This window comes from Heloderma suspectum, chromosome 17, assembly GCF_057233095.1.
Source record: "Heloderma suspectum isolate Gila_16-S chromosome 17, 16-S_ref, whole genome shotgun sequence".
Classification (NCBI taxonomy): Eukaryota; Metazoa; Chordata; class Lepidosauria; order Squamata; family Helodermatidae; genus Heloderma; species Heloderma suspectum.
In genome coordinates this window covers 260,809-268,455 of record NC_139474.1, presented here as the reverse complement: position 1 = coordinate 268,455, position 7,647 = coordinate 260,809, and positions in this window count along the sequence as shown.

The window sequence follows — 7,647 nt, the reverse complement described above, 5'->3', positions numbered from 1 at the left end:
TGGCTAGCTTGAGGCGTGTAGGGATGCATGGCGGTCTGCGGGTTTTGGTACGAGGAGGTAGTTCCGCGTCCATCGTGGAGCTGTATGGCGGCGTCCGGTCGTGTCCCCGGCCGACCTGTGGAGAAGCCTTTCAGCGTTCCAGGTCATTCGGTAACAGACCTCGAAGTGGCTATCTTGCAACAGAGAAACGCCGGAGACGGAACTCAGCACGAGACGCCGGAGTGGACATCGGTCGTTTAAATTTCACACGTTGGAACTTGGCTTGAACAGATCGTCCGAGCTGCTGAGTCATTACAGCATGAAGAATCCGGGTCCCATCATGCACTTTGCTGTCCTTAGTCTTGTAGACGTCTCTTTCAACGGAAACGGAACGGTTGCTGTGAACCACGTCTCAAGCCTTTGCTCGCTTACACTCCCACATCCAGCTCTATGGGGTGCTTGTAGTTAAACATTCTTAGCTTTTCTCATGATGTGTCTGCGAGCACTGATGTATTAAGCTGAACTGAACTTCTGAATTAGCTCTAGCCTGCATTAATTGCCTCCAGTACGAAGTGCTGTGTTGCCACGCGTTCCACGTATAAAGCAGCTCCGCTGTAAGTCGCACCAGACCTTCCATCAGTGATCAGAACCAGGTCTGTGCTCACTTCACAGGGCGGCAAAACAAATTGAACCACCTTCGGCTGATCCCCGAAGGCAGATAAAGACACGCTTTGCACATAACGACAACCCAGAGTACGGGTCGGGCGTGGTTTGTCACTGAGCCGCGGGTCGTGGTTACGTGGGAGCCCCGCGCTGTGGTTCACCCGAGTTGTTAACCATGAACAATCCAGAGGTTTGAGGTCCTGCTGCTTGGAATCCCGCAGAAGTGGGTAAACTGGCAGGACATTGTAAACAATTTGTTTCGTAATAAAACAATGTGGAATGATTTAAAGAAAACCTTATACAGACATTCCGAAAATGAAGGAGTAGGCATATGAAATACACAAGTGTACTTTGAGACATTCCACATTAGGCAGGTGATACATCTAATTCGTATGAACGAAGAAGACCACTGGAAAAATATGGGATCGATAAGAATGAGCAAAAACAAAATTCAAGGCCTCCGGTTTGCAGTTTCCATAGCCAAAGGTGTGGAGGTGATTGCTAATTCCTGCTTGCATGTGGCACACCTAACATGTGTAGAAAACGGCAGCGTATCATCCCCGTTTGTTTTCCCTCTCACGCTAGTCTGACCACATCCGAGTTCTTAGGACAAAGACAAATGTTTTCAATTTCGCACCCAGAAACAGGTCAGGTTATTTAGGCTAATGGATCTCTTTGTGGAAATGCCCCCCAAAACAAGTCCAGAGCAGACCAGTTTGGTAACACAAGGGTAAAACTGGTAGCAACTATACCAGGTACCCCATTTTAGTAGCTACCCTGTAGTTCAGAAAGAGGCCAACTGGCTTCTTACTGAGGTCCACAGATCCGACTCAGGTCTCAGCTCTGAGGGATGGCTCACTTTAGCGCTGCTTTTGACACATGCTAGGGAATCCTGCCCTTCACGGGGGTTGCTCAGCTCATCACTAGGCTGTCCTGAAAGGGTCAAGGTTGGAAGGGCCTACTCGGATGCAAGACTCAAGTGATGAGGAGGAAGAAGCAGGCCCGCAGGAATTGCTAACGCTTTTTTTCTTTTCAAATCGCTGCTTTCGCTGCTCCGGAGCGTCCAAAGGGTCGAGGTGCCAGGAAGCGTTTGAAGGGTCAAGGTACCACGGCGCCACAGCTGGGTCCAAGCTAGAAGGGCCTCGTCATGAGCAGGAAGAACCCGCTGTGAGTACTAATGCGCCAGACTCGGTTCCGCTGTGGTTACGTGGCCACAGACATACCTCTGTTCTGCGGAGAGTTTCTACGGTGCTCTCTCCCGCGGCACAGGATGCTACGCTGGCCCGGCCAAAGAGGAGATCAGGCACTCAGTCTGTTCCCCACCTGTCCCCCCAGCCCCGCCCCGGCCTTCCTGAAGAAACCCGCATCAGCAAGAGACCCTGTTGAAATGCAGCTTCAGTTTGAGGGAGATCTGAAAAGTCAGGTCCCTCTATGGATATGGACATTAGTGACTTCTACCCTGTGTACGTTCTGGTGTTTTGTTCCTCCTTCTGTGTAATTGTGCGTTTTCACTCCTCAGCCCCAGCGGGCCTGCCTCCTCCACATACGGGCCCAGGACACTGCTTTGGCTGGGCCGGCCGAAGACCACGTGGGCGCTTCCTCTGCTGGGTAGAGCCGCCATCAGGTAAGTCACGGAATCGTCCTCCTGATGGGGCTGGCTGTGCTCCGAGCTGGGGTTCTGAGTTGCCTGGCAAGCCGCCTCTTCATGGGGCTGGCCACGATTCGAACTCTGCCTAAGAGATCCCTGAGAAGCCACCTCTTTATGGGGATACTTCTCCTCACTGCTGCGTTACACACTTGGCCGGCAACTGCCCTTCATGGGGCTGGCCTGGGTTAGCCCCGCCTTCACTGAATTCACGGAACCATCCTCTTCATGGGGGTCGCTGTGCTTTGAGCTGGGGGTCACACAAGCCTGTAAGGCCTCCTCTTCATGGGAACATGGTAGCTTCTTCCTGAAAAAGAATCTGTGGCACCTTAAGGACGAACAGTTTTTTGATTACTAAGGCACGCGCGCCTCGTGGGCCTAAGCCACTCAGTCAGATAGAGGAATGGATAGGTTCCGGCTGGGAAACTCGGTGACAGGTACAGCAACCCTTCCATTTCCAGGTAAAGAAACGTCTACAATAGCAAGGAAAGCGACCCGCAAGGCGGCACTTGGGCTCTGCACACCGTAATGACTCACCCATTCAGCCGACGCGTTCAAGCCAAGTTCCAAGGTGCGGAACTTCACAACGAATGTGTGCTGTGCGGCCTGAGGCTGGATTCTGCCTCCCTAGTTTCTCCGTTGCAAGGCAAGCACTCGGAGGATTGTTCCAGAATGTCCTGAAGCGCTGAAAGGCTCCTCCACAGTTTGCCGGTAGCGGTGTTAGTTGCGAGGCAACAAGGGTTGCCGTGTTGTTGGCCTGTTTAGGGTGGTCCTGTAGGGTTGAGTCTGTGTCAGAGGGACAGGAGGCGGTGCACTTGTATCGCAGGGCCTGGCTGTAGACAACGGCTCGTGTGGTGCGTCCAGGTGGCTAGCTTGAGGCGTGTAGGGATGCATGGCGGTCTGCGGGTTTTGGTACGAGGAGGTAGTTCCGTGTCCATCGTGGAGCTGTATGGCGGCGTCCGGTCGTGTCCCCGGCCGACCTGTGGAGAAGCCTTTCAGCGTTCCAGGTCATTCGGTAACAGACCTCGAAGTGGCTATTTTGCAACAGAGAAACGCCGGAGACGGAACTCAGCACGAGACGCCGGAGTGGACATCGGTCGTTTAAATTTCACACGTTGGAACTTGGCTTGAACAGATCGTCCGAGCTGCTGAGTCATTACAGCATGAAGAATCCGGGTCCCATCATGCACTTTGCTGTCCTTAGTCTTGTAGACGTCTCTTTCAACGGAAACGGAACGGTTGCTGTGAACCACGTCTCAAGCCTTTGCTCGCTTACACTCCCACATCCAGCTCTATGGGGTGCTTGTAGTTAAACATTCTTAGCTTTTCTCATGATGTGTCTGCGAGCACTGATGTATTAAGCTGAACTGAACTTCTGAATTAGCTCTAGCCTGCATTAATTGCCTCCAGTACGAAGTGCTGTGTTGCCACGCGTTCCACGTATAAAGCAGCTCCGCTGTAAGTCGCACCAGACCTTCCATCAGTGATCAGAACCAGGTCTGTGCTCACTTCACAGGGCGGCAAAACAAACTGAACCACCTTCGGCTGATCCCCGAAGGCAGATAAAGACACGCTTTGCACATAACGACAACCCAGAGTACGGGTCGGGCGTGGTTTGTCACTGAGCCGCGGGTCGTGGTTACGTGGGAGCCCCGCGCTGTGGTTCACCCGAGTTGTTAACCATGAACAATCCAGAGGTTTGAGGTCCTGCTGCTTGGAATCCCGCAGAAGTGGGTAAACTGGCAGGACATTGTAAACAATTTGTTTCGTAATAAAACAATGTGGAATGATTTAAAGAAAACCTTATACAGACATTCCGAAAATGAAGGAGTAGGCATATGAAATACACAAGTGTACTTTGAGACATTCCACATTAGGCAGGTGATAAATCTAATTCGTATGAACGAAGAAGACCACTGGAAAAATATGGGATCGATAAGAATGAGCAAAAACAAAATTCAAGGCCTCCGGTTTGCAGTTTCCATAGCCAAAGGTGTGGAGGTGATTGCTAATTCCTGCTTGCATCTGGCACACCTAACATGTGTAGAAAACGGCAGCGTATCATCCCCGTTTGTTTTCCCTCTCACGCTAGTCTGACCACATCCGAGTTCTTAGGACAAAGACAAATGTTTTCAATTTCGCACCCAGAAACAGGTCAGGTTATTTAGGCTAATGGATCTCTTTGTGGAAATGCCCCCCAAAACAAGTCCAGAGCAGACCAGTTTGGTAACACAAGGGTAAAACTGGTAGCAACTATACCAGGTACCCCATTTTAGTAGCTACCCTGTAGTTCAGAAAGAGGCCAACTGGCTTCTTACTGAGGTCCACAGATCCGACTCAGGTCTCAGCTCTGAGGGATGGCTCACTTTAGCGCTGCTTTTGACACATGCTAGGGAATCCTGCCCTTCACGGGGGTTGCTCAGCTCATCACTAGGCTGTCCTGAAAGGGTCAAGGTTGGAAGGCCCTACTCAGATGCAAGACTCAAGTGATGAGGAGGAAGAAGCAGGCCCGCAGGAATTGCTAACGCTTTTTTTCTTTTCAAATCGCTGCTTTCGCTGCTCCGGAGCGTCCAAAGGGTCGAGGTGCCAGGAAGCGTTTGAAGGGTCAAGGTACCACGGCGCCACAGCTGGGTCCAAGCTAGAAGGGCCTCGTCATGAGCAGGAAGAACCCGCTGTGAGTACTAATGCGCCAGACTCGGTTCCGCTGTGGTTACGTGGCCACAGACATACCTCTGTTCTGCGGAGAGTTTCTACGGTGCTCTCTCCCGCGGCACAGGATGCTACGCTGGCCCGGCCAAAGAGGAGATCAGGCACTCAGTCTGTTCCCCACCTGTCCCCCCAGCCCCGCCCCGGCCTTCCTGAAGAAACCCGCATCAGCAAGAGACCCTGTTGAAATGCAGCTTCAGTTTGAGGGAGATCTGAAAAGTCAGGTCCCTCTATGGATATGGACATTAGTGACTTCTACCCTGTGTACGTTCTGGTGTTTTGTTCCTCCTTCTGTGTAATTGTGCGTTTTCACTCCTCAGCCCCAGCGGGCCTGCCTCCTCCACATACGGGCCCAGGACACTGCTTTGGCTGGGCCGGCCGAAGACCACGTGGGCGCTTCCTCTGCTGGGTAGAGCCGCCATCAGGTAAGTCACGGAATCGTCCTCCTGATGGGGCTGGCTGTGCTCCGAGCTGGGGTTCTGAGTTGCCTGGCAAGCCGCCTCTTCATGGGGCTGGCCACGATTCGAACTCTGCCTAAGAGATCCCTGAGAAGCCACCTCTTTATGGGGATACTTCTCCTCACTGCTGCGTTACACACTTGGCCGGCAACTGCCCTTCATGGGGCTGGCCTGGGTTAGCCCCGCCTTCACTGAATTCACGGAACCATCCTCTTCATGGGGGTCGCTGTGCTTTGAGCTGGGGGTCACACAAGCCTGTAAGGCCTCCTCTTCATGGGAACATGGTAGCTTCTTCCTGAAAAAGAATCTGTGGCACCTTAAGGACGAACAGTTTTTTGATTACTAAGGCACGCGCGCCTCGTGGGCCTAAGCCACTCAGTCAGATAGAGGAATGGATAGGTTCCGGCTGGGAAACTCGGTGACAGGTACAGCAACCCTTCCATTTCCAGGTAAAGAAACGTCTACAATAGCAAGGAAAGCGACCCGCAAGGCGGCACTTGGGCTCTGCACACCGTAATGACTCACCCATTCAGCCGACGCGTTCAAGCCAAGTTCCAAGGTGCGGAACTTCACAACGAATGTGTGCTGTGCGGCCTGAGGCTGGATTCTGCCTCCCTAGTTTCTCCGTTGCAAGGCAAGCACTCGGAGGATTGTTCCAGAATGTCCTGAAGCGCTGAAAGGCTCCTCCACAGTTTGCCGGTAGCGGTGTTAGTTGCGAGGCAGCAAGGGTTGCCGTGTGGTTGGCCTGTTTAGGGTGGTCCTGTAGGGTTGAGTCTGTGTCAGAGGGACAGGAGGCGGTGCACTTGTATCGCAGGGCCTGGCTGTAGACAACGGCTCGTGTGGTGCGTCCAGGTGGCTAGCTTGAGGCGTGTAGGGATGCATGGCGGTCTGTGGGTTTTGGTACGAGGAGGTAGTTCCGCGTCCATCGTGGAGCTGTATGGCGGCGTCCGGTCGTGTCCCCGGCCGACCTGTGGAGAAGCCTTTCAGCGTTCCAGGTCATTCGGTAACAGACCTCGAAGTGGCTATCTTGCAACAGAGAAACGCCGGAGACGGAACTCAGCACGAGACGCCGGAGTGGACATCGGTCGTTCAAATTTCACACGTTGGAACTTGGCTTGAACAGATCGTCCGAACTGCTGAGTCATTGCAGCATGAAGAATCCGGGTCCCATCATGCACTTTGCTGTCCTTAGTCTTGTAGACGTCTCTTTCAACGGAAACGGAACGGTTGCTGTGAACCACGTCTCAAGCCTTTGCTCGCTTACACTCCCACATCCAGCTCTATGGGGTGCTTGTAGTTAAACATTCTTAGCTTTTCTCATGATGTGTCTGCGAGCACTGATGTATTAAGCTGAACTGAACTTCTGAATTAGCTCTAGCCTGCATTAATTGCCTCCAGTACGAAGTGCTGTGTTGCCACGCGTTCCACGTATAAAGCAGCTCTGCTGTAAGTCGCACCAGACCTTCCATCAGTGATCAGAACCAGGTCTGTGCTCACTTCACAGGGCGGCAAAACAAATTGAACCACCTTCGGCTGATCCCCGAAGGCAGATAAAGACACGCTTTGCACATAACGACAACCCAGAGTACGGGTCGGGCGTGGTTTGTCACTGAGCCGCGGGTCGTGGTTACGTGGGAGCCCCGCGCTGTGGTTCACCCGAGTTGTTAACCATGAACAATCCAGAGGTTTGAGGTCCTGCTGCTTGGAATCCCGCAGAAGTGGGTAAACTGGCAGGACATTGTAAACAATTTGTTTCGTAATAAAACAATGTGGAATGATTTAAAGAAAACCTTATACAGACATTCCGAAAATGAAGGAGTAGGCATATGAAATACACAAGTGTACTTTGAGGCATTCCACATTAGGCAGGTGATACATCTAATTCGTATGAACGAAGAAGACCACTGGAAAAATATGGGATCGATAAGAATGAGCAAAAACAAAATTCAAGGCCTCCGGTTTGCAGTTTCCATAGCCAAAGGTGTGGAGGTGATTGCTAATTCCTGCTTGCATCTGGCACACCTAACATGTGTAGAAAACGGCAGCGTATCATCCCCGTTTGTTTTCCCTCTCACGCTAGTCTGACCACATCCGAGTTCTTAGGACAAAGACAAATGTTTTCAATTTCGCACCCAGAAACAGGTCAGGTTATTTAGGCTAATGGATCTCTTTGTGGAAATGCCCCCCAAAACAAGT